Below are 25,374 nucleotides of genomic sequence, written 5' to 3' on the forward strand. Positions count from 1 at the left end.
ATGTACTGTTTATCTAAAAGGGGAGGAATTGTTGTGTATGTACCTTTAAGAGAAGAACTGATTCTATACTGCAGTACCGGCAGTGACCACCCCTGTATATAAAGCCATAGCAGGCTTCTGTACTTCAGTCTTGAATTACTCTCTGTTCAGTAAATACCTGTTTTATTGTTCTCCTGCAGTCTGAGTATTATTGATCCTCGGACACTACAGTAGTAGCCCTTCTCCTTGAGCTGCTGCAGCCCTTGTGTTGATGCTGCTCCCACAATGGTGTTGGGTAGGGGATTTGGGGATAGTGATCATGAAGGAGCGTCGATATGTGTGCAAGTCAGGATGCCGTGTGACTTGGAGGGGAACTTGGAGGTGATGGTGTTCCCATGACATTGCGGCTCTTGCCCTTCCTAGGGGTAGAGGTCGCAGGGCAGGGAGTTTATGGCCTGTGACCATTGGGTCAAACAATGTAGAGCGATGGGCTGGACAGTGTACTGGAGAAGAACTGATATGGACTGTCAAGGCACCTTGTACAAGGCCTTGAGACTAAAAATAGTAAAGCATACACTCTCTCAGGAGCAGAAGAACCTAAATGAGGTTGACTTGGCAGGAGGGCTGGTGGAATTTCCAGTCCAAAGCTATGTCAGCTTTGCTGCTGCAGAACAGGTGGCCTGAATTTCATCAACCCTCACTGTAGTTAAACAGATGTAGACAGACTTTGCTGCGTAGGCGAGGTTTGACCTCCTCCGTGGCAGCCAGTGTTCAAACAACTCGTCCTAAAAGAGAACAGACGTTGCATAGTTACAGCACAAACCGACTTCACAGTCATCTATCAGATTTAGTTGGATACTTTTTGATGCAGTGCTGTTTGCTTTATTGTTACTGAGGAGCTCGGATACAGGGCCAAGTACTGGGGGTGCAGAATAGAGGTGCAAAGAGTAGGAGAGATAAGGCGAATCAAAAAGTAGTGACTTGGTGACACCAAGGTTGGGTTTTATAAAAGCCTGTAGATTGTAGGAGGAGGAATAGACTAAGGGAGGCAGGGAGGCTATTTGACCATGGGGGCCACTACAGCGGAGCCCAATCCTTCTTGTCTGAAGTCCGTATACATGCAATTTTCAGCTGTGGCCACGGACACTGGTCAGGAAATGAAACCTTCCCTATCCCAGGGGCCAGGAGTTGCCACCCTGTCTGAGATCATCCAAAGGTGCTAAAGACAGGTCACCTGGCAGCTGCCTTAGGGAATCTGTCAAACTTGCTCTGGGGTTACCCTTGGCTGCCTGACATATCAGGAGCTAGGTTGAACGGACATCCCGCTAAATGCGATATAAAGGCTGCTTAGCTCAGCAGTGGTTTGGAATAGAACCTGGAGGCTTCCTGGTGTGATGTGGACCTGACCCACACCCTGCAGTGCACTTACTGACTGAGCCATCAGAGCCCTCAACATAACCTGGGTGAAAATGTAGTTCCTGTCAATATTAGGTGAGGTGTTCAAAATTATGCAAGGCTTTGATAGAGTAAATGAGGAGACTCTGTTTCTACTGAGGACGGTCAGTAGCCAGAGGACACAGATTTAACTCATAGCTTTTTACACAGCGAGTTGTTGTGATCTGGAATGCGCTGCCTGAAAGGGCGGTGGAGGCAGATTCAATAATAACTTTCAAAAGGGAATTGGATAAATACTTGAAAAGGAAAAAAATTGCAGGACTATGGGGAAAGAGCAGGGGAGTGGGACTAATTGGATCGCTCTTACAAAGAGCTGGCACAGGCACGATGGGCTGAGTGGCCTCTTTCTGTGCTGTATGATTCCATAGACTAACTGTGACAAGTTGTTTAATTGTTTAATTTAATCTGCTGCACTGTATTGTTTTTTTAATGGGACACCACTACCATTGAAAAGCACTCAGCAAGCCTGTCTTTGTTCAGGAGCAGGCAAGGTATGAAGGGCAGTGCGTTACATTTGACACAGCGCTGTCACACAGGAGTGACTGCAATCATGCATTGTGAGGAAGTCTATGATATTGTGTTGTTTGCAAACAAGTGAGTAAAAGTTCGCCAAAATCATTTTCATGAACACTCTTCAATTGGGAGAGAGGCGGGGGGAGCAGCGATTCGGGGCAAGAGATTCACATTTAAAAAATAGAAGGGATAATAGAAAATCCTGCTCCTGATGGAAAGTGTGAACAGAGACATAATCCCGCTCACTGTGGTGCTCCCCGTGGCCAAATAGCCTGCTGCAGACTTTCGGAAAACACGAGGTGGCATCTATTAACTACAACAACAACAACTTGCGTTTATATAGCATCTTTAACATAGTTAAACGTCCCAAGGCGCTTCACAGGAGCGTTAGCAAACAGAATTTGACACCGAGCCACATAAGGAGTTATTAGGACAGGTGACCAAAGAGGTAGGTTATAAGGAGCGTCATAAAAGGAGCAGGGAGAGGTAGAGAGGCGGAGAGGTTTAGGGAGGGAGTTTCTGAGCTTAGGGCCTTGGTAGCTGAAGGCACAGCTGGCAATGGTGGAGCGATGAAAATCGCAGATGCGGAAGAGGCCAGAATAGGAGGAGCGCGGAGATCTCGGAGGGTTGTAGGACTGGAGATAGGGATGGGCGAGGCCATGGAGAAATTTGAAAACAAGGATGAGAATTTTAACATCGAGGCGCTAGTGTGATGAGATGTGCAAGCAGTCATGATAGCTAGCTGGCTACTGCTAGTTTCGCCAGTTGGCGTCACCGTCGCGGTGAACTCCAAGCCCTGGGCGACAAAGGGTTAAAGGTCCTTCTCTATTAATGAGGCAGGGTTTGGCGAGATGGGCAAAGTACCTGTAAGGGACTGGTTGGAGATTGGCCCAAACTCACTTCATTTAGGTTCCTCAGTGCCAGTGGAGAAAGGAGATTGGCGTGCAACCTGCCTGGGCTGGATTGTGTTGACCCCTAGTCCCTCTCACGGCTGAATTCCTTCGTGCAACCACCGCACCAAGCCCCCGCAGCAAACTCGCACTGCAAAGCAGGAAAAAATGTCAGCTCAATAGACTCACTTAAAAAAAAAATGTGCTGCTTGCCAAACTCCTGTCACCTTCCTCTGTGATAAATGAAAGCTAAGGACTGAGTCAACTTGAGGTACTGCGTTGGGAGACGGTGCCAGTAAACTCCATTCAGATTGCTCGGAGTTGAGCTATTCTGCTTTGTAAATAGGATTTAATTACTGTACAAACTTTATACACACAGGTGTGATGGCTTTACCTTAGGTAAACCAAATTCTATTTATTAATAAAAAAAATTCCAAGACCAACTTGTGTTGGGGCAGGCCCTCCCGCCCTGATTCATTGACTTTGGAGGATTAAAAAAAACAGCACAGGACACACCCAGGTTACAGTCGTGCTCCAACACATGTGATCACCAGTCAGGGCCAGAAACATTTCACATTTTAATGGCAGGGTGTTTATCACTGAGTGATGTGACCTGTTTGCCTTCAAATTGTCTACATTAGCTTTTCTAAAACAGGGCCTATTTTAGGTTATAATGTTAAACAAAAACTATTTTAGTAAGACGGACAGCAGACACCCGGCTGAAACTGTCGGGCCCTAGCGTTACCCAGCGCAACGTGCAATGCTGCCTCTGGACTTAATCCACAGACAGAACTGGTTTGGCAATAACATCAGCTCCGTATCCATCGGTACATAGGATGCCTTCCCTTCCTCCGACATTCAGGGGAATGACGCTCATTATCATCATAGTGTGAGTCGCGTGGTACAGTGTCACTGCAGTGTGAGTCACATGGTGCAGTGCCATTGCAGTCTGGGTCACACAGGACCAGGAGTAGGCCATTCAGTCCCTCAAGCCTGTACCGCCATTCAGTGAGATCATGGCTCATCTGTAGCTTAACTCCCTCTACCCGCCTTGGTTCCGTATCCCTGAATACTCTTGCCTAAGAAAAATCTATCAATCTCAGTTTTTGAAATTTTCAATTGATCCTCTCAGCCTCAACTGCTTTTTGCAGGAGAGAGTTCCAGATTTCCACTGCCCTTTGTGTGAAGAAGTGCTTCCTGACATCACCCCTGAACGGCCTGGCTCTAATTTTAAGGTTATGCCCCCTTGTTCTGGACTCCCCCCACCAGAGGAAATAGTATCTCTCTGTCTACCCGATCAAATCCTTTAATCATCTTGAATTAGATCACCCCTTATCTTCTATATTTAAGGGAATATAATGCCTAGTCTATGCAACCTGTCCTCATAATTTAACCCTTTTAGCCCCACTATCATTCTGATGAATCTGTGCCGCACCCCTTCAAATATATCCTTCTTGAGGTGCGGTGCCCAGAACTGAATGCAGTGCTCCAGATGGGGTCGAACCAGAGCTCTGCACATCTGTAACATAACTTCCACCCCGTTGTATTCCAGCCCCTTTGAGATAAAGGCCAACATTCAATTAGCCTTTCTAATTATTTCTTGTACCTGTCCACTAGCTTTTAGTGATTTCTGCACTTGGACCCCCAGATCTCTCTGCTCAGTTCCTCATCTCTCGCCATTTAGAAAATACTCTGATCGATCTTTCTTCGGATGATCTCACACTTCCCCATGTTGAACTCCATCGGCCACAGTTTTACCTGGTATGTACCCACTGCAGTCTGGGTCGCATGGTATTGGAGGGCTGCTGGTCCCCCATGGAAACGGACCAGGATATCACTCGGCAATGTCCGGGGATGAAGGAACAAAAGGGGATAAAACCGGGATAAAACTATAAGCCGTGCATATCGCAGGACGGTGGGGAGGGTCATTGTGAAATTTTGCTCATTAAAGTGAAGTATGCTAATGCTGGGAAATGGAACTACGCTGTATTTCCATTTTAGGCAAAAGAAAAGAAAGACTTGTATTTCTATCGCGCCTTTTACAATGTCCCAAAACACTTTACAGCCAATGAAGTACTTTTGAAGTGTAGTCACTGTTGTAATGTAGGAAACACGGCAGCCAATTTGCACCCAGCAAGCTCCCACAAACAACAATGTGATAATGACCAGATAATCTGTTTTTTTCAGTGATGTTGATTGAGGGATAAATATTGGCCAGAACACTGGAAATAAATCCCCTGCTCTTCTTTGAAATAGTGCCACAGGATCATTTATGTCCACCTGAGAGAGCAGTCCACCTCAGTTTAATATCACATCTGAAAGACAGCACCTCCGACAGTGCGGCACTCCCTCAGCACTGCATTGGAGTGTCAGCCTTGATTTTTGTGCTCAAGTCTCTGGAGCGGGACTTGAACCCACAACCTTCTGACCCAGAGGTGAGGGTGCTGCCCACTGAGCCACGGCTGACACTTAAAAGAGCAGTAGTCCCTACATGCTTCAAGACCGCCACCATCATTCCTGTGCCTAAACAAGCGGCTGTGACGTGTCTGAACGACTATCGACCTGTCGCACTCACACCCATCATAATGAAGTGTTTCGAGAGACTGGTCTTAGCCCACATCAAAGCCAGTGTTCCTGCCTCCCTTGACCAACACCAGTTTGCCTATCGGGCAAACAGATCAACGGAGGATGCAATCACAACTGCTCTACACTCGGCACTGAATCACCTAGATGGTAAGGAGACCTACATCAGAATGTTGTTTATAGACTACAGCTCAGCATTCAACACTATCGTCCCCAACAAGCTGGCCACCAAACTCCAAACTCTTGGCCTGAACACTTCCCTCTGCAACTGGACCCTGGACTTCCTAACAAACAGACCCCAGTCTGTCAAATTAGGTAACCACACCTCCCCCCCCCGACCCTGAACACGGGGGCCCCACAAGGATGTGTGCTGAGCCCCCTCCTCTACTCCCTCTTCACCCACGACTGTGTGGCTGTTAATGGTTCCAACACCATCATCAAGTTCGCAGATGACACCACGGTAGTAGGCCAGATCACCAACAACGATGAGTCAGCCTACAGGGAGGAGGTCCAGCATCTCGTGAAGTGGTGCGCCGGCAACAACCTGGCCCTTAACACCAAGAAAACAAAGGAAATAATCGTGGACTTCAGGAAGTCCAAAGGCGGAAGTCACACCCCCATCCACATCAATGGGGCGGAGGTGGAAAGGGTGGCCAGCTTTAAGTTCCTCGGAGTCCACATCACGGAAGACCTCTCCTGGTCCCTCAACACCTCCTCTCTGGTGAAGAAGGCCCAGCAGCGCCTATATTTCTTGAGGAGGCTGAAGGGATGTAATCTGTCACCCCCGATCCTCTCTAACTTCTACCGCTGCACTATAGAGAGCATCCTGACAAACTGTATCACGGTATGGTACGGCAGCTGTAGCTCCCATGACCGGAAAGCCCTGCAGCGGGTAGTCAAAACTGCCCAACGCATTACCGGCACCCGGCTACCGACCATAGAACATATATATCAGAAACGCTGCCTACGGAGGGCACGGTCCATCATCAAAGACCCTACCCACCCCAGCCACAGTCTGTTCGCCCTCCTACCATCTGGAAGACGCTACAGATGCATTCGCACCCGTACGACCAGATTTAGGAACAGCTTCTTTCCCAGGGCTGTCATCCTACTGAACTCCACAAATAAACACTAAAGCCTGCACATCTGCTGATGCACTTTATTATGGTCATATTTATGCTAATATATATGTACAAATGTATGTTGAAATGTTTAAGTGTCCTAATCCAAATTGTACACTCTCGGGAGCCGCAAGCCTACATTTCGTTGTACTGCACTTGTGCACTAACAATGACAATAAAAGTTGATTTTGATTTTTTTTTTTGATCAAGCAGTCCCATGTCAAGTATATCACAATATTTAGCAAAAGTTCTTTTCAGTTGGTGGATGTGAAGTAACATGCGTGTTGCCATTCCTTACGTTTATTTCGACAATGGGGTAGATGTTGACTCGGCGCGATAGTGTAAAATGGGTCATAGTGAGTCTGCGGCCTGGTTTACATCTCTCCCGATGGCTTCCATGGAAGTAAAAATGGGAAGAGATGTAAAACGGGCTGCCGACTCGCTGTCGCCCGTTCTACATTATCACGTCCACCTCTACCCCGGAGAGTGTTCTCTGCTTATTCAAACATGTCACTGAACAGTCATCAGAAAAAGGTGCCCTGGGTAAGATCGGCTAAGTGAGCACAGACTAGGGATGAAAGCCGGGATCTTCCTGTTCAGTATGGCTCATTGGGCAACGCTGTTACCAACCGAACCCTAAGGGGAGCAGCAACCAGCTTGAAATCCAAATGAGAAGTTTAGTGACTGGTTTGAAGACAAATCGTAGCAAATTCGCCTAACCTTGTTGGACAAATAAACTGCCCCATGCCACAGCAGGATGTAATTCACAGGAAGTAACCTTTAAAAGCCAAGAGTAAACCTGCTGACACAGTGGGGGTGATTTTGTCAATGGGGGCGCGTTGGAGGCGGGACTGCTGCTTGTCGGGTTTTAGTCCCGCCTCCATTGACTTGTGGCCAACCCACGCTATTTTCCCTTGATTGACCTTGTTAAGCCCGCCCAGTGGGCTTAGCAGGTCAATTAAGGGGAAGCCGGTTACAGAGAACGTCAGCGTATGGCGTTTCATCTGTCAAAAATATTTGACAGGTGAATTGTCATCATTTGACAACTCTGTGAAGCTGTCAATCACTGACATTCTCTGTAGTTTGATGAGTCGTTGTATTCAAGACTCATCAAACCTCTTTTGTGAGCAGAAATTAGATGGTTGTTGCATTGGAGAATGCAGCCGCCATCTGTCATCTCTGCCGGTGAGATGCGAGAGTCTCCGCATCCCCAACTGTTGAAGCCTGTAGAAAGAAACAAAGGTAAGTAAACATTTTCTATCACTTTTCACTCACCTCACATACACATTTCTCTACACTTGCACCCATCACTTACCTTCACAGCGTACCTTTGAACCTCTCCGACCCCTGCAGACCCACTGCTCGCCTCGGTCACCCTGGCGGGGTTTCCCGACGTCGGGAAGCCCGCGCCTCTGTTGGAAAAATGGGGATAATCCTCTTAACTGCCTGTTAACTACCTGTTAACAGACAGCTAAGTGGCTGTAATCCCCTTCCCATCTCCAGGAGATGGGACCCGGCGCAGGTTGGCTATCCGCCTCCTGGCAAGATGGCCTGGAGACAGGTTGGGGGCGGGATGGGCACCTGCCCCCAGATTCTGACATTTTCCCGGCAGACCGGCCTCCACACCCGCCTCCCCAGGGCTGGTAAGATCGCGCCCAGTGAGTTTGAGTCAATTCGCTCTCTGAATTTTATGCATTTATACAGTTTAGTCTTTAATGGAAGGAAATTATGTTAAACACTTTTCTCCCAGTGACAGATGATCTGGTGCTCCTGGGAAAAGAAGTTTAAAAAATGATAACGAAAAATTATTCATTCCCAAATGGCGGGTAATCGTTTTCAATCAAATTCAGGAGCAGTCCTTTCTTAGATGAAAAAGGGAAATCCCCATATTCATTGTACTCCACAACAGTGACTACACTTCAAAATGATGTCCTGAGGTCGTGAAAAGTGCCAGATAAGTGCAAGTCCTTTCTTTAGATTCCAAAGTACTGCACCAAATAAAATGCCAAAAGTCTAAATTTTCTGAGAACATGGCACGCCCCCTGGAAAATAAGCCTGACTGGTATTGGAGAGAAGAAAAACTGAAGTGTATGGAATCCCGAAGGCTTTCAATACAAGTAAAGGAACATCGAGTATACCTACAATCTCGTCCCACTGTACTTTCAGTGTAATTACTTGCTATCGCGCAATAGGCTTGTGTTCAGCTTTCTTTTCCAGGCGCCAGTTTTTTGAAGCTGTTGGAAAGCTTTTACTAATTTTCTAGCTTACATTGTAGGATTCTGTCATTGTGCTCCTATCCTCTACAACCACCTGCCTGATTCTCTTTCTTGCTACCTGCCTCAAAAAGCTCCAAATCCTTCATTTCAGGCCCTCCTCCAACCCCAACCATATCCATTTTCCCTTTCCTCTCACGTTTGGCATCAACTATTTCTTTCTCCTTAATGTAAAGCGCACATGAGTTGCCTTCCCAAGCGCCTCGGCACCTTTTACCACGTTAAAGGCGCTGTATAAATGCAAGTTGTTGTTGTTGTTCTGCACTGTAGAAATGTAAGCTGCTGTCGACAGAGAGATCCAAGTTACCCTCCATCCCAAGCTGTCCATAGCACAAACACCCCGACATTCAGGGGACTGCCGCCATTGTTTCTCCTGAGAATGTGGGGCTATGAATGCATCGTTGCAGGAAGGAGCCATGTTTACACTGTGTACAGGCGCAATTTCCCCTAACCAGCTTGTTGGGAAACTGAAGGGATCGGGTGCGATGCTGGTTGTACGTCCTGTCCGATTTCACTCTCCATTGAAGTTAACGGAGAATAATATTGGTCAGGGTGTAAAACCAACGTCCCACCCGATGCCGTGGGTCTCCTGCCCGGCGAGTTAGGTTTAAATGATCCCCCCCTCCCCCCACAATGGGTCTCTGCCAACATACAGAGCAGCCCAGCTACTAACTGCAAAGTGAAAGGGGAAGACAGGTGCACAGAGATCACACCCTGCAGACACTGGAAAAAGGGACCAATGACTTAGAGTAAGAGCTGGCGCGACAAGCCTTGGATTTCAAGTACTGTAGCAGCTCTTGCGTTGTGCGAGTCCTGTGCTGGTCATCCAAATCAAGGCCAAGCGGCCCAGGGAAACCAAGTCTTCCTGACTGCTGGCAAATCGGGCAAGTTTATCCTCAATTTGCACGAGGACATTGGGTTCGGAGCATGGTATAGAAGCAGCTTTGAGAATGAAAGACTTGCTTTTTATAGCACCTTTTATGACCTCAGGGCATCTCCAAAGCACTTTGAATGAAGTATTGCAACTGTTGTAATGTCAGAAACACAGCAGCCAATTTGCACACAGCAAGCTTCCACAAACAGTAATGTGATAATGACCAGATAATCTGTTTTAGTGATGTTGGACAACAGGGATGACTCCCCTGCTCTTCTTCAAAATAGTGGCCATGGGATCTTTCACGTCCACCTGAGAGAGCAGACAGAGCCTCGGTTTAATATCTCATCTGAAAGATGGCACCTCCGACAGTGCAGTACTTCCTCAGCACTGCGCTGGAGTGTCAGCCTAGATTTTTGCGCTCTAGGCGTGGGATTATGAACCTACAACCTTCTGACTCAGAGGCCAGTGTGCTACTGACTGAGCCACTGGCTGACACTTCCAGGTGTGGGAGGATGCAGGTTACTCAAAGCCTGGACACATTCTGTGACTGTAGCCTCTTTATAGTTAATAAAAAGCTTCATTCTACGCTACTGCTTGCTGATGTTATCATGGGAAATTTATTCATGAGCGAGTGGAAGTCAGCGAGCATTTTTTCTATTTGTGCTGTTTTATTTTTTTTTAAAGAATCAGTGGCCTGGGGTGCATGAGAAGAAAACGTTTTGCATCTGGCCCTGATTGAGAGAGTATTCAGTGTAAGAGTTCACTAAGCCCACTTTCTCACCAAACCTCATAGAATCAGCTCATTGAAAGGGCGAAGTGTGAAAGCATTTCTGCACAAAAGTTTTAAAAGGCTTGGCTGCTTTTTTTCCCCCTCCCCATTCAAGTTTGTTCCTGTGGCCCTCCCTCCCCCCCACACCACTCCTTTCCAAACAGTCCATTCAAACACAGGCTGCAGCAGTTGCTTAGGGCTGAATGGGCTTCCCGGTGGGAAGAGGCTACCCTTTTAACCCGCAGGTCCGGCCTATTTTTCTTCCTCCTTCTCTTTGAGTCGAGAAATGTTTTCCGAGAAATAAGCCACTCACCTCTCTCTGTGAACAGAAGGGGACCCTGAGATCCACTAGACTTATAGAGAGAGAGAGAGAGAGAGAGAAGGGAAAGGAATAGGGCACAGAATCCTGAGACTCTGCTGCCGAATGCTAATTTGCCAGCAGTTGTCAATAATGTGATACAAACAAGAGGAAATGAGGACTCCCTAAGGGGGAGTCGGTGGGGGGGGGGGGGGGAGTTATTCCTCCTGCCTGGTTCAAAGTATTGACTGTCCTTCGAGAGGCCACACACCTGCACAATTAGCTCCCGGCCAAAGAGCATGATGGACACAGGAAACATGCCAGAACGTTGACACAAATCCAGCTCGCCCCCTTGGAAGAAAAAGAAAGAACTTGCATTTATATAGCGCCTTGCACGACCCCAGGACATCCCAAAGCGCTTTACAGCCAATTAAGTACTTTTTGCGCGTAGTCACTGTTCTTCTTCTTAGGCAGTCCCTCGGAACCGAGGATGACTTGCTTCCACATTAAAAATGAGTTCTCAGGTGACTGATGAGTCCAATGCGGGACCTGCAGTCTCTGTCACAGGTGGGGCAGACGGTGGTTGAAGGGGCGGGTGGGTGGGGTGCTTGGGTTCACGTGCGCTCCTTCCGCTGTTTGCGCTTGGCTTCCGCTTACTCCCGGCGAAGTGACTCGAGGTGTTCGGCGCCTTCCCGGATGCTTCTCCTCCACTGTTGTAATGTAGCCAATTTGCGCACAGCAAGCCGCCACAAACAGCAATGAGATAATGGCCAGATAATCTGTATTAGTGATGTTAGTTGAGGGATAAATATTGGTCCAGGACACCAGGGAGAACACCCCTGCTCTTCTTCGAATAGTGATGACTTAATTGGCTGTAAAGCGCTTTGGGATGTCCTACGGTCGTGAAAGGCGCTATATAAATGCAAGTTCTTTCTTTTTCTTCCAAGGGGGCGAGCTGGATTTGTGTCAACGTTCTGGCATGTTTCCTGTGTCCATCATGCTCTTTGACTTCACCTGACGAAGGAGCAGCGCTCCGAAAGCTTGTGATTTCAAATAAAGCTGTTGGACTATAACCTGGTGTTGTGTGACTTCTCACATTTGTCCACCCCAGTCCAACACCGGCATCTCTACATCTCGAATAGTGATGTGGGATCTTTTACGTCCACCTGAGAGGGCAGACAGGACCTCGGTTTTACACCTCATTCGAAAGACGACGCCTCCGGCAGTGCAGCACTCCCTCAGCACTGCATTGTGAGTGTCAGTTTAAATTTTGTGCTCAAGTCTTTGGAGTAGGGCTTAAACCCACAACCTTATGACACAGAGGCGAGAGTGCTACCACTGAGCCACGGTTCCCTGGCTCTATCACTGTAGCCCCCTGTGTTCTATCCCTGTAGCCTCCGTGCTGTCTCTCCCTATTCCTTGACTGTCTTCCTACTATCAAAGTGTAGTCACTGTTGCATTGTAGGAAACACGGCAGCCAATTTGTGCATAGCAAGCCCCCACAAACAGCAAAGAGATAATGGCCAGATAATCTGTATTCGTGATGTTAGTTGAGGGATAAATATTGGTCAGGACACCGGGGAGAATTCCCCTGCTCTTCTTCGAATAGTGGTGTGGGAACTTTTACGTTCACCTGAGAGGGCAGTTCTGTTTAATGTCTCATCCGAAAGACAGCACCGCCAGTAGTGCAGCGCTCCCTCGGTACTGCACTGGGAGTGTCAGCCTAGATTTTGTGTCTCTGGAGTGGGACTTGAGCCCACGACCTTCTGACTCGGAGACGTCACAGGCCTACTGAGCTGAGGTGACACTCCTCTTCTGAAGTTAAGGAAACCACACAATCTTTTTCTCCCATCTCTTCTCGTGGAGGATCTGAGCCATGCTGGGATACAGGTTCCAGGCAGCAGGCTGGTCTCAGGTACTTCACCCACGTGGTCACTCTTTGTGTGTGAGGCGAGACAGTGAGTGTCGGCAGTCCATTCAACCATGGATGGACCATCACAATCAAGCGGGTTCCTGTTCTTGCCTAGTGTCGGCACACACACACGCCTTCCAGCTGGAGGAGCCACTGGACAGTGATCAGGAGCAGGAAATGTCACTAATTATTCCCCCTCCCTAGTCCCGGGGTGCTGAGGTGAATTGTAGTGCCCTGCCCCCATTTTTACCCTGACTCAGAACGGACCAGACATTAAACCTTTGAGATTGCTGAGCTATTCCTGGCCTTCTGTTGCCTGGGTCCTAAGCTCTGCAATTCCCTGCCTAACACTCTCCACCTCTCTTTCCTCCTTTAAGACGCTCCTTAAAACCTACCTCTTTGACCACGCTTTTGGTCACCTGCGCTAATTTCTCCTTATGTGGTTCAGTGCCAAATTTCTTTGTCTTATAATAATACTCCTGTGAAGTGCCTTGGGACGTTTTACTACATTAAAGATGCTATATAAATACAAGTTGTTGTTGTTGTTGTTTGGCTCAGAACCACAGTGGGCAGCGCATATATTCAGTGAGACGCAAATCAATCCAGGGTTGCTGCTCCCGATCACTGCCTACGTTGCCAGGAAGCATGTGTGTGTGTGTGTGTGTGTATGGATTTAGGACGAGGCTAGGATCAGACTTGGCTGTGACAGTCTACACAGTGGAGCAGCCGGGGACTTCAGGAGAGCTGGGGGTGGGGAGGGTGAAACTCGATTTCGGACACTGGAAAAGAAAGTCAGGCGGAGTGTAAAATAGGCCGCTGATTCGCCGTAACCCCCTTTTACGTTACAGCCCAAGACATGTTTCACCCCCGCACCCCCCCACCCCACCGCCCAACCGCCCAGGGGAGAAAAACCATAGATAAAGAAAACTTGAAAATAAATCTGAAGCGACAGAGAAGAAAAAAAAAACAAGAGGAGGAGCTTTCCTGTGAGCAAAAACTGTTGTGCGGAGTGAGGTCTTGCTCGATTTAAATTGTGCATCAGGCAGCAGAAAGTGATACTGGTTCTATCCAGGGCTGTCGTCTGGATACGCTCAGCCAAAAAGGTACGGTGGGAAAGTTGTCAGGAGAGGGTTTGCTGAGCGTGCAATTAGATAATTAGCTTGGAGAGCGCTGGTGTGGCTCCTGTCCCAGCAGGTGGAAGAGTTTTTTCCGGAGACGGCGAGCCAAAGAGGTTGTCCGCTGGGAGTGAGTGGCTGGGTCTCCACACCTGCTTCCCCCCTGAATGACAGCACTGGGCAGCTTGTGTGTCTTTGCCTTGAGAGTCAGACTCGACACTCGACACAGATTGCAGGCCGCAGCTCCCTGGGAGTTCAACCGGCGAACCAGAAGAATAAAATGGTGTCAAGCATTTCAACATGGAGAAAGCAGCCAAAGAAAGCGTTAAGGGCATTTTAGGTCAACAACAATGGCAACAGCAACTTACATTCATATAGCGCCCTTAACCTAGTAAAATGTCCCAAGGCGCTTCACAGGAGCGTTAGCAAACATTGACACTGAGCCACATAAGGAGATAGTAAAGAAAAAAAAAGAAAGACTTACATTTATATAGCGCCTTTCATGACCACCGGGCATCTCAAAGCACTTTACAGCAATGAAGTACTTTTTTGAAGTGCAGTCGCTGTTGTAATGAGGGAAACGCGGCAGCCAATTTGTGCACAGCAAGCTCCCACAAACAGCAATGTGATAATGACCAGATAATCTGTTTTTGTTATGTTGACTGAGGGATAAATATTGGCCCCAGGACACCAAATTAGGGTGGAATGATACAGGAAACTTTGTTATATCTGGCACCGACGGGACCGAGCTGTTGCCGATCTATCAAAACTGCCGGACATACAAAGTTAATGTTGAAGCATACGGAGGTTTTCATCTCCGTATCTGACAACAAACACTGTTGCTTAGCAACAGCTTGTAAACAGTCGGCCCGTACCTTGGAAGCGTCTCTGTAGCTTAGCAACAGCTTCAGAGAGACTTTCCAGAGCCCGACTGTTGAAAACAAAGCCACGAGAAGAAGAAAAAACCTAACAAAACGGCTCCTGATTTCTGCCGGTAGATCGAGGTTTCCGGACATACAACCTCCGGATAAACCAAAGTTTCCTGTATATGGGGGGAAATTGATTCGTGCCCTCTTCGGGGCGCTAACTTCGCCGGGGTGCTACTTTTAGTGCCCCAGAAAAATTAGTGTCCCCGCGGCCGAAATTGAGTGGTAGCGCCCCAAGAGGGAGGCGGGGCGCTTCCCGCCTCCCTCTTGGGGCACTGCGAGGGAATATCGCGGCGTTATGTGCCGCGGTACTGCAGGCCTACCTCCCCTTCTTAAAGGGGAGGGGCCTTGCGCAGCGCAACCCAGGGCCCAGCTGGGTCACTGGGGATCGGAGTGCCGGCAAAAGAGCTTGGCACTCAAGGGAAGTGCCGGGCTCATGGAGCGCAGCCGGCTCTCCGCGGGGGTTGCTGCTCAGGAGGCCGGGGACAGCAGCGGAGGCAGGTGCTGGCAGGTAGCTAGCAACAAAAATGGCCACCCGGCACCTCGCCTTTAAATAGCGCTGCCCCGGCCGCAGGTAGGCCCCTCTGACACCATCGGACATAGTGTCCGGCGGTAAGTCAGGGGGCGCTACCATAGATCGCGGTTGGGGCACGAGCGGGGCACTGCACATGGCGATGACATCATCGCCGGTGGCACAGCGCTGCAGGGCGCTAACGGTTACCGCCGCTGCTAACCTCTAGCTGAATTTCACGGGAGGCATTGGCGGCACTGTGCCCGGGCGCTAGTTGCTTTGCGCCCCATTAGCACCCTCTTAGGGCGTTAACGGGAAGCGCAAAGCAACCGAATTTTCCCCCCATAGGAATTAAGGAGGAGAAAGAGGTAGAGAGGCGGAGAGGTTTAAGGAGGGAATTCCAATGCTTAGGGCCAAGACGGCTGAAGGCACGGCCACCAATGGTGGAGCGATTATAATCGGGGATGTGCAAGAGGCCGGAATTGGAGGAGCGCAGAGAGTTCGGGGGGTTGTGGGGCTGGAGGAGATTACAGAGATAGGGAGGGGCGAGGCCATGGAGGGATTTGAAAACAACATTGAGAATTTTAAAATCAAGGCGTTGCCGGACCGGGAACCAATGTAGGTCAACGAGCACAGGGGTGACGGATGAACGGGACTTGGTGCGAGTTAGGATACGGGCAGCAGAGCTTTGGATGAGCTCAAGGTTAGGAGAGTGTAAAGATTTTTAGGAACAGGAATAGGTCGTCTGTCCCAACAAATCCACCATATCCTTCAATCCCTTCTCTTTCCTCCCCAATTGTCTCTTTAACTTATTTGCAGCGTTAGTCAATGTTTCCCACATTACAACAGTGACTCCACTTCAAAAGTACTTCATTGGCTGTAAAGCGCTTTGAGACGTCCGGTGGTCGTGAGAGGCGCTATATAAATGCAAGTCTTTCTTTATTTCTTTCTCTCTCTCTCTCTCAGTGGTAGCAGTCTCACTTGTGAGTCAGAAGGTTGAGGGTTTAAGTCCCACTCCGGCAACTTGTGCCTAAAACCTAGGCGGACACTCCCAGTGCAGTATTGAGGGAGTCTCTTGAACAAGGCGTTAAACCGAGGCCCCGTCTGCTCCCTCAGGCGGACATAAAAGATCCCATGGCTCTATTTCGAAGAAGATCAGGGGAGATCCTCCTGGTGCCCTGGGGCCAATATTTATCCCTCAACCAACACCACCAAAACAGGTGAGCTGCTCATTATCGTATTGCTCTTTGTGGGATCTTGCTGTGCGCAAATTGGCCATGCGTTTCCTACATTACAACTGTGACTACACTTCAAGAGTACTTTGTTGGCTGTAAAGCGCTTTGGGATGTCCTGAGGTCAGGAAAGGCGCTACAGAAATGCAAGTCATTCTTTTTTTATTCAGTGGAATAGATTTACAGCTTGCCGCCAATGTTCTCTCTAAACTGCGCAGCCGCGCAGTAATGGGGGAAGGTCCCGCACAGGCCGCTCACCGCCTTCCCCGTTGTAAATACAAATTTAAAGGAACCGCGCACTAAAAGAATCAGGCCGGGCAGAACAAAGCGCAGCTTACAGGGGAACATTGCTTGCCACCCGAGTGTTAAACTGGCAAAGCAGATCACCGTCCATTATAGAAACCATTTGATTTTCATTTGCTTCGTTTACAATGGAAATGAAAACCAGGCAGTTTCTATAAAGGGCAGCTGATCTGCAACGCATGTTTACAGATCTACCCCAATGTCTTTCCTGGTAACTTATTTCACAATTCTAACACCCTTTGGGTGGAAAAAGTTCTGTCTGACTTCCCTTCCTAATTTCTTAATGTTTATATGCATCCCCTTGTATTTGAACCCTTTACCAGTGCGAATTTTATTAGCAATCAAGAGTAATCAAGATTAATCAGGAAGGAAAATCAAAGGGACGTATTTTCTGCTCCAAGTTCTCCCTTAATCTCTCAAAAAACATCTGTAAATATATTGGCAATGGTTATATTTTCCCAGTTTTGCTGCCTTTCCGCCATCTACAAGGCACAAGTCAGGAGTGTGATGGAATACTCTCCACTTGCCTGGGTGAGTGCAGCTCCAACAACACTCAAGAAGCTCGACACCATCCAGGACAAAGCAGCCCGCTTGATTGGCACCCCATCCACCACCTCAAACATTCACTCCCTCCACCACCGGCGCACCGTGGCTGCAGTGTGTACCATCTACAAGATGCACTGCAGCAACTCGCCAAGGCTTCTTCAACAGCACCTCCCAAACCTGCAACCTCTACCACGTAGAAGGACAAGGGCAGCAGGCACATGGGAACACCAAGTTCCCCTCCAAGTCACACACCATCCTGACTTGGAAATATATCGGCCGATCCTTCATCGTCGCTGGGTCAAAATCCTGGAACTTCCTCCCTAACAGCACTGTGGGAGTACCTTCACCACAAGGACTGCAGCGGTTCAAGAAGGCGGCTCACCACCACCTTCTCGAGGGCAACTAGGGATGGGCAATAAATGCTGGCCTTGCCAGTGACGCCCACATCCCATGAATGAATTTAAAAAATGACCCACTATTTTGGGTCTTCTTTCCTCCAGAGGGTGACCCTTGGGATGCCCGTGTCCTAGAAAGCATGGAGCAAGCAATGGCCACTCAGCCCAGCAAACCCATTCCTTCCACAATCATGTACAAACTCCTGTATCATGAACACTACCTCACCAATTTAATCGCGAGAGGAATTCTGCATAAATACTCCCTGATCCCCCAAAAATAATTAAACAAAACTCCACAATAGTCATCCGCCCTCCCATCTCGAAAGAAAAACTTGAAAGGCTTACGTTTATATCTCCACTGTTGTCCTTTACAAATTCCACCCCCACTCCTGAGTCCTGACCCCGGCATCTACCTCATCATAAACAAGCAGGGAGATGTCAGGGAAATCGGGTTTCCAGGTGTTATATAGCAGAACACATCTGTGTTTTATGGAAGCTAGAACTGAATGGGTGATTAGGTGTTGGGTACTCCAACATAGTAGACAAGGCAGCTGCGGAAACTCCCTTTAGACCACAAACTGTACAGCGAACATCCCACCTTCAGCATTCTGCAAAAAGAACAAAGGTGTGGGCGGTGGAGGGGGCGGGGTAAGGAGGTGAATATTCCCTCCGGTTGTTGTGTGGCAACACCGTCAATATGGTAGAACGGGTGTTCTCTGTTCAGTGCTTCTAGCAAGGTTTCGGGGCCGATTTTAACCGCCTCCGCCTGGTGGGAATGGGCAGTGGTGCTTCGAAAATCACAGTGCCCTGTACCCGATCCGCTCACTGCCATTTTGTTTGGGGGCCTTCACGAGGGTGGCCCAGACGCTGCCTGAACATAGGGACATTAGGAACAGGAGGAGGCCATTCAGCCCGTCTTTACTTCTCTGCCATTCAATTAGATCATGGCTGATCTGTACCTTAACTCCATTTACCCACCTTTGCTCCATATCCCTTGATACCCTTACCTAACAAAAATCTATCAATCTCAGCCTTGAAAGCTCCAATTGTCCCCCTGCATCCACAGCCTTTCGGGGGAGAGAATTCCAGATTTCTACTACCAAAGCAGCTTTAGTCTTATTAAAATATTTAAATCGGAGTCCTATGATGTCAACAGGTCACCGATGCCTTTTTCACTGGAAAAAGTGGAAGCAGCATGCAGTGGTGGACCTGTCCGATACTACTGGGCGATACAGACCTCAAACAGCACACGCAAGAGCTATTTAAAGGGGTGCTCACCTGCACGTACTCAGATTATTGGAATCTGTTTGCAACTCACCTGGCCGGATTTCTTCAGAAGTGTCTGCCTCGGAAATCACCGTGTTTCTGATTGATCTTGGAACAGAGAAGGTTAAGAGGTGGCCTAATAGAGGTTTTCAAGATGATGGGAGGTCTTGACAAGAGTAGATGGAGAAAAACGATTCCCTCCGGCGAGTGGGCCAACAACCAAAGGTCACAGATTTAAAATCTTTGGCAAAAGATCTAGACGGGTGATGAGGAGAATTTTTATCACTCAGAAAGTTGTCGGGATCTGGAACGCTCGACCTGAAAAAGGTGGTGGAAGCTGATTGACGTAATAAAACTCACTACGCACTTGGTTTGCACATAAAGCAAGGCTTTAATCAACTTGTTTCAGAACATGGAGGTCTAGTTGTACCTCACTAGCTCCTTGTCTTACAAAATGTCCCTGACAAGCTGGGGCTGACGCCCGAGTATTTATACTCCTTGGATGGCGCCACCAGCTGGCCGTCCAGCGTTATTTCATAAGTAGTTTCTTGATGATGAGATTTATAACACTGATTCCATAGATAATTTTAAAAGGGAGTTGGACAGGGACTTGAGGATGAGGAACTTACACAGTTATGGACAAAAAGCGGGGATGTGGGACAACGCATGACTGTTCTTTCAAAGAGCCAGCACAGGCACGACGGGCCGAATGGCCTTCTTCTGTGCTGTAAATTTCTATGATTCTGCTTCAAACCCCTCACGAAGCTCAGGGAGGGACTGGACAGTCCTCAACATGCGAATTATCCCGGCCAGTCGACTCTGATTTGGAGGAAGAGAAGCAGAAACAGGCCAGGGAAGGTTCAGGGTGCTGTAGACGGGGCTGTGAGGAAACCACGCGTGCAGAGGGGCTGCTCGCAGGCATCCTTTCTCTGCCCATAGGGTCTTTAAGCCCAGAGTCACCTACCTCTCGATATCTGAGGAGCAGTGAATTAGGAGGCTTCGCTCCTCCAGAGAGGCTGTCACAGATCTGTGCGACCTCTTATAGGAAGACCTACAAACCACTCTCCCAGCTGGCCATGCATTGCCTGTGGCAGTGAAAGTCATCAATATTTTCGCTTCAGACTCTTACAATTGGGCTGATTGCCCATCACCATTAGAAACGCATGGGAAGACCGCCAATGATACTCAAGTTACTCCTGACCATCAAAATGGTTTGGGCCTCTCACTGCTCGGCCTGTCCACCACCCGCCTGGAGACCGCCCAAAGTGATAATCTTACCCTATGTTCTTTTAAAACGTGATGATGATGTCACCGCAGCAACCAAAAGAATTTTTACCTCATAATTATTGGGGTAAAAATAAAACATTTTTTTAAAAGCAATTTAAATTATGGGGAAAGAGCAGGCGAGTGGGACTAATTGGATAGCCCTACCAAAGAGCTGGCACAGGCATGATGGGCTGAATGGCCTCCTTCTTTGTTGTAAAATACTGTGATACTGTAAACTGTTTTGCTGAACTTATTTCTACTCATCAAGAGGAGTGGGAGCTGGTGTTGGGGATAAACATTTTTGATTTCTGGCACACAATGTTGTCACTGAGCACTCCTTGGTCACGTGGGTTAGACGCAGAATCTTCTTCTTAGGCAGTCCCTCGGAACCGAGGATGACTTGCTTCCACACTAAAAATGAGTTCTCAGGTGACCGATGAGTCCAATGCGGGACCTACAGTCTCTGTCACAGGTGGGGAAGACAGTGGTTGAAGGGGCAGGTGGGTGGGGTGCTTGGGTTGACGTGCACTCCTTCCGCTGTTTGCGCTTGGCTTCCGCTTGCTCCCGACGAAGAGACTCGAGGTGTTCGGCACCTTCCCGGATGCTTCTCCTCCACTTTGTGCGGTCTTGGGCCAGCGATTCCCACGTGTCAGTGGGGATGTTGCACTTTGTCAAGGAGGCTTTGAGGGTGTCCTTGAAGCGTTTCCTCTGCCCACCTGGGGCTCTCTTGCCGTGTTGGAGCTCCGAGTAGAGCGCTTGTTTTGGGAGTCTCGTATCGGGCATGCGGACAATGTGACCCATTCATCGGAGCTGATCGAACGTGGTCAAAGCTTCGATGCTGGGGATGTTGGCCTGAGCGAGAACACTGATGTTGGTGCACCTATCCTGCCAATGGATTTGCAGGATCTTGCATAGACAGCATTGGTGGTACCTCTCCAGTGCTTTGAGGTGCCTGCTGTACATGGTCCATGTTTCTGAGGCATACAGGAGGGCGGGTATCACTGCTGCTCTGTAGACCATGAGCTTGGTGCCGGGTTTGAGTTCCTGGTCTTCAAACACTCTCTTCCTCAGGCGACTGAAGGCTGCACTGGTACACTGAAGGCGGTGTTGGACTTCATCATCGATGTCTGCCCTTGTTGACAGTAGGCTCCCGAGGTATGGAAAGTGGTCCACGTTGTCCAAGTCCTTATCATGGATTTTGATAATCGGGGGGAAGTACTGTGAGGTGGGAGCAGGTTGGTAGAGGACCTTTGTCTTACGGATGTTTAGTGTAAGGCCCATGTAAAGCTCCCTCTACACTCTCCCATCAAACACTCTAAGGGCAGCTACATAGGAACAGGAGGAGGCCATTCAACCCTTCGAGCATGTTCTGCCATTCAATTAGATCATGGCTGATCTGTAGCTTAACTCCATCGACCCACCTTAATACCCTTGCCTAACATAATCTGAGTATGAAATTTTCAATTAATTTAGCCTCAACAGCTTTTTGGGGAGTGAGTTCCAGATTAAAAATACCTTCTGTGTGAAGAAGTGCTTTCTGATGTTACCCCTGAACAGCCTAGCTCTAATTTTAAGGTTATGCCTCCTTGTTCTGGACTCACCCAATTAATTACAGAGTAAAGCTCCCTCTACACTGTCCCATCAAACACTCCCAGGGCAGGTACATCATGGTTAGACACAGAGTAAAGCTTCCTCTACACTGTCCTATCAAACACTCCCAGGGCAGGTAAAGCACAGGTTAGATACAGAGTAAAGCTCACTCTACACTGTCCCATCAAACACTCCCAGGGCAGGTAAAGCACGGGTTAGATACAGAGTAAAGCTCCCACTACCCTGTCCCATCAAACACTCCCAGGGCAGGTACAGCACGGGTTAGATACAGAGTAAAGCTCCCTCTACACTGTCCCATCAAAATGGAAAAGTTTTCCATTTTGCTGCACTAACATCCCTCACTTCTGATGAATAGAAAATTCACACAAAAGGTAAGTTACAAAAAGTTCTACTTACATTGATCGTCACTGAATCAACATTGCGCTTTGTCGAGTTCCACGGGGATAATGTGAAGCTTTTCAAAAAAATCGATAAATGAACTTTACATCATTAGCCATTAAAATGTCTGAGGATGAATATAATTTACTGTGTTTGTGTTATGCTCACTGGGAATACTATATTAGGAGCCCGGGCTTTAATCCAACCATTTAATCATTGCGCAATGTTTTATAAACACTCATGACTATGTTTAGCACATGGTTGATTCTTTGCGAGCAGGTCCTAGTGTAGGTGTAATCTGTTATGCACAGCAGTGCTGGCAGCCCGGACAGAAACAAGAACACGATGGAAAGAGTGAAGGGCAGCTGGGATCTATCAGGCAATGCTGCCCGTACCACCTAACTGTTCCGCTCTTTGTAAAAGAGCCCCTGGACTAGGGAGGAGAAAATTCAGCCCGGGCTTGCGCTCCTGCTCACTACTCAATAAATCCTGCTGGAGGGCCCACCTGCGTGGATATTGGGTGACGACCATATTGGGCTTGGCTATGATGCCTTCCATGGTCGCCAGCAGCCATGAGGGAGTTCTTTCTCTGTGACTTTCCCTGTCTTCTGGCGGGCTTGCACCCAGTCTGCACTGGGTGCCGCTCTGTGGCAGTATGCCTGAGATAGGTCACTCACTGTGCAAACCTTTCTCCCTCATTTTCTTTCTCAGTTAACCTGACTGCAGTGTCAAGTAGGCCCTTGCAACCATGTTTCCCATGTGGCATGCGCACAGAGCATTAAGCACCAGAGATCTGAAGCAGGTAAAATACTTTATTCTTTTTTGTTGTGTGTCAGCCGGGGCTCACTGAGTCGCACTCTCGCCTCTGAGTCAGAAGGTTCTGGGTTCAAGTCCCACTCCAGAGACTTGAGCACAAAATCTAGGCTGACACTCCAGTGCAGTGCTGAGGGACAGATGCACTGTTGAAGGTATTGTGTTTCGGATAAGATGTTAATTCAAGGCCCCATCTGTCCTTACAAGTGGATGTAAAAGATCCTATGGCACTATTGCGAAGAGCAGGGGAGTTCTCCCCAGTGTCCTGGCCAATATTCATCCCTCAACCAACACCTAAAATAGATTATCTGGTCATTTATCTCACTGCTGTTTGTGGGACCTTGCTGTGTGCAAACTGGCTGCCCCGTTTCTTACATTATCACAGTGGCTACACTTCAAAAGTACTCCATTGGTAGTACAGAGCTTTGGGATGTCCTGAGGTTGTGAAAGGCACTGTATAAATGCAAGTCTCTCTTTTTTTGTCTCTCTCCACTGCTGTTTATTTACATGAACCACTTGGCTCCAGACATCATTACAGCCTTGATCCAGGCATGGACACGAGAGCTGAATGCCAGAGGGGAGGTGAGGTGCCCCTAACATCAACATTTGAGCTAAATTGAAGTAAATGGGAAAACCCTCCAGTGGCTGAAGTCAAAACCTGAGACGAAGGAAAATGGCTGTGGTTGTTGGAGGCTAGTCATCAAAACCCTAGAACATCACTACAGCAGTTCTTTAGGGAAGCATCCTCACCCCATACATCTTGAGCTGCTTCATCAATGGCCTTCCCTTCATCATAAGGCCGAGAGTGCATTGGTTTGCTGACAATTCTACAGTGTCTAGCTCCATTCACAACTCCTCTGATAATGAAGCAGCCCGTGCTGGCTTACAGCAAGACCTGGATAAAAGTGGCAGGTACCGTTCATGCCATATAGGTGTCAGCTAATGACAATTGAGAACAAGAGAAAGCTGAGCCATCTCTCCTTGACCTTTGATGGCACCACCATCACTGAGTCCCCACCATTGATATCATGGGGGGTAATATTGACCAGGAGCTGAACTGGAAAAGCCTCATCAACCCCATGGATACAAAACCAGAGCAGAGGCTGGGTACTCTGTGTCATAAATCGCAACTTCTACAAGAAGTTACTCAGGAAGTACTACTGAACAGCCAGCTGAGGGCGCTGCCCAAGGAGTATAAATTCTCAGGCGTGGGCCCACCTTGGCCAGAGACAGTCTGGAAACAGGAAGCTAGTGACTACTAACTAGACCTCCATGTTTTGTTACAAGTCGATTAAAGCCTTGCTTTATGTACAACCAAGTGCGTAGAGAGTCTTTATTACGTCACTCTGTGTTGAGTGGCTCACCTCCTGACCCCTCAAAGCCTCTCCACCATGTATAAGGTTGGAGTCTGGAGTGTGATAGTATATTCACCATTCTCCTGGATGTGTGCAACTGCAACAACAGTCAAAAATCTCAACAGCATCCAGGATAGAGCAGTTTGCTTGATTGGTGCCACCGTCACTGCACTCAATATCCACCCCCTCCATCCCTCCATCACTCGTACACCATGGCTGCAGTATTTATGATCTGCAGGGTGCACTGCAGCAATTCACCAAGGTTACTGCGCCTCCCTCTACGGCACCCTTTGTTGCCGAGAAGGACAGGAACAACAATGCCATGAGAATACCTCCAAGCCCCCACCCAAGTCACACAGCAGCTTGATTTGGACATATCAATGGCCATTCCTTCATTGTCATTGGGTCAATATGCTGGACTTCCCTACCTAGCACCACTGTGGGAACATCATCACCACAAGGACTGCAGTGCTTCAAGTAGAAAGCCCACCACCACCTTCTCATGGCAATTAGGAATGGGCAATAAATGTGGCCTTGCCATTGTTGCCCACATCCCAAGTATAGATAAAAAGTAAAGAAAATACAAAATCATTGTGCAGACCAATTTGCTGTTGGCTATATTTTGATGGGCCATTGGTGTTTTTTTCTAGGTTCTGAGATGCCCTACTAAAGGGTGACTGTTGGGGTTGACAAATTTGGCAAAAGGAAATGGCTGCTTTGGTCTCCAGAAGCTGAGCAGTGTAGAACTGTGCCATACGACCAGGAAGGCTCCAGGTCTGCATGACAGTACCGTATCACTGAGGTTGAGTGAGCTCATCTCAGCCAGGACGGGAGTGGGTTACCACCATTGGTCCCAGTGGCCCCGCATCAGGGAATAAAACCCATCAGCCAGGTTCTTGCTCCTGATTGCTGTCTCCTGCTGGAACTGTGTGGGTATGAACTACAGGTAAGGGCTGAATCCAGTTCCGGTGTGATGCCCCCTTACAG

The 25,374-nt window shown here is 48.4% G+C and overlaps 2 long non-coding RNA genes across 3 annotated transcripts in view; one reads left to right on the top strand and one right to left on the bottom strand.

Moving 5' to 3' along the window:
- The window catches only part of LOC147099972 (uncharacterized), a 144,357-nt gene extending 121,962 nt beyond the window's left edge, over window positions 1-22,395 (bottom strand). Inside the window, exons 1-2 of one of the 2 annotated variants that reach the window (XR_015073788.1) lie at window positions 22,238-22,395; window positions 19,017-19,282 (exon numbers count right to left, since the gene is read on the bottom strand). This is a non-coding gene — a long non-coding RNA (uncharacterized LOC147099972). The remainder of the gene's footprint in view (window positions 1-19,016; window positions 19,283-22,237) is intronic. The other variant, XR_015073789.1, reaches the window with a different exon arrangement.
- A 124-nt stretch (window positions 22,396-22,519) lies between these two features.
- The window catches only part of LOC147099974 (uncharacterized), a 36,086-nt gene continuing 33,231 nt past the window's right edge, over window positions 22,520-25,374 (top strand). Inside the window, exon 1 of the long non-coding RNA XR_015073790.1 lies at window positions 22,520-23,021. This is a non-coding gene — a long non-coding RNA (uncharacterized LOC147099974). The remainder of the gene's footprint in view (window positions 23,022-25,374) is intronic.

Source organism: Somniosus microcephalus, chromosome 27 (assembly GCF_052327205.1).
Source record: "Somniosus microcephalus isolate GS21.2 chromosome 27, FLI_Smic_1.0, whole genome shotgun sequence".
In the NCBI taxonomy this organism is placed as follows: domain Eukaryota; kingdom Metazoa; phylum Chordata; class Chondrichthyes; order Squaliformes; family Somniosidae; genus Somniosus; species Somniosus microcephalus.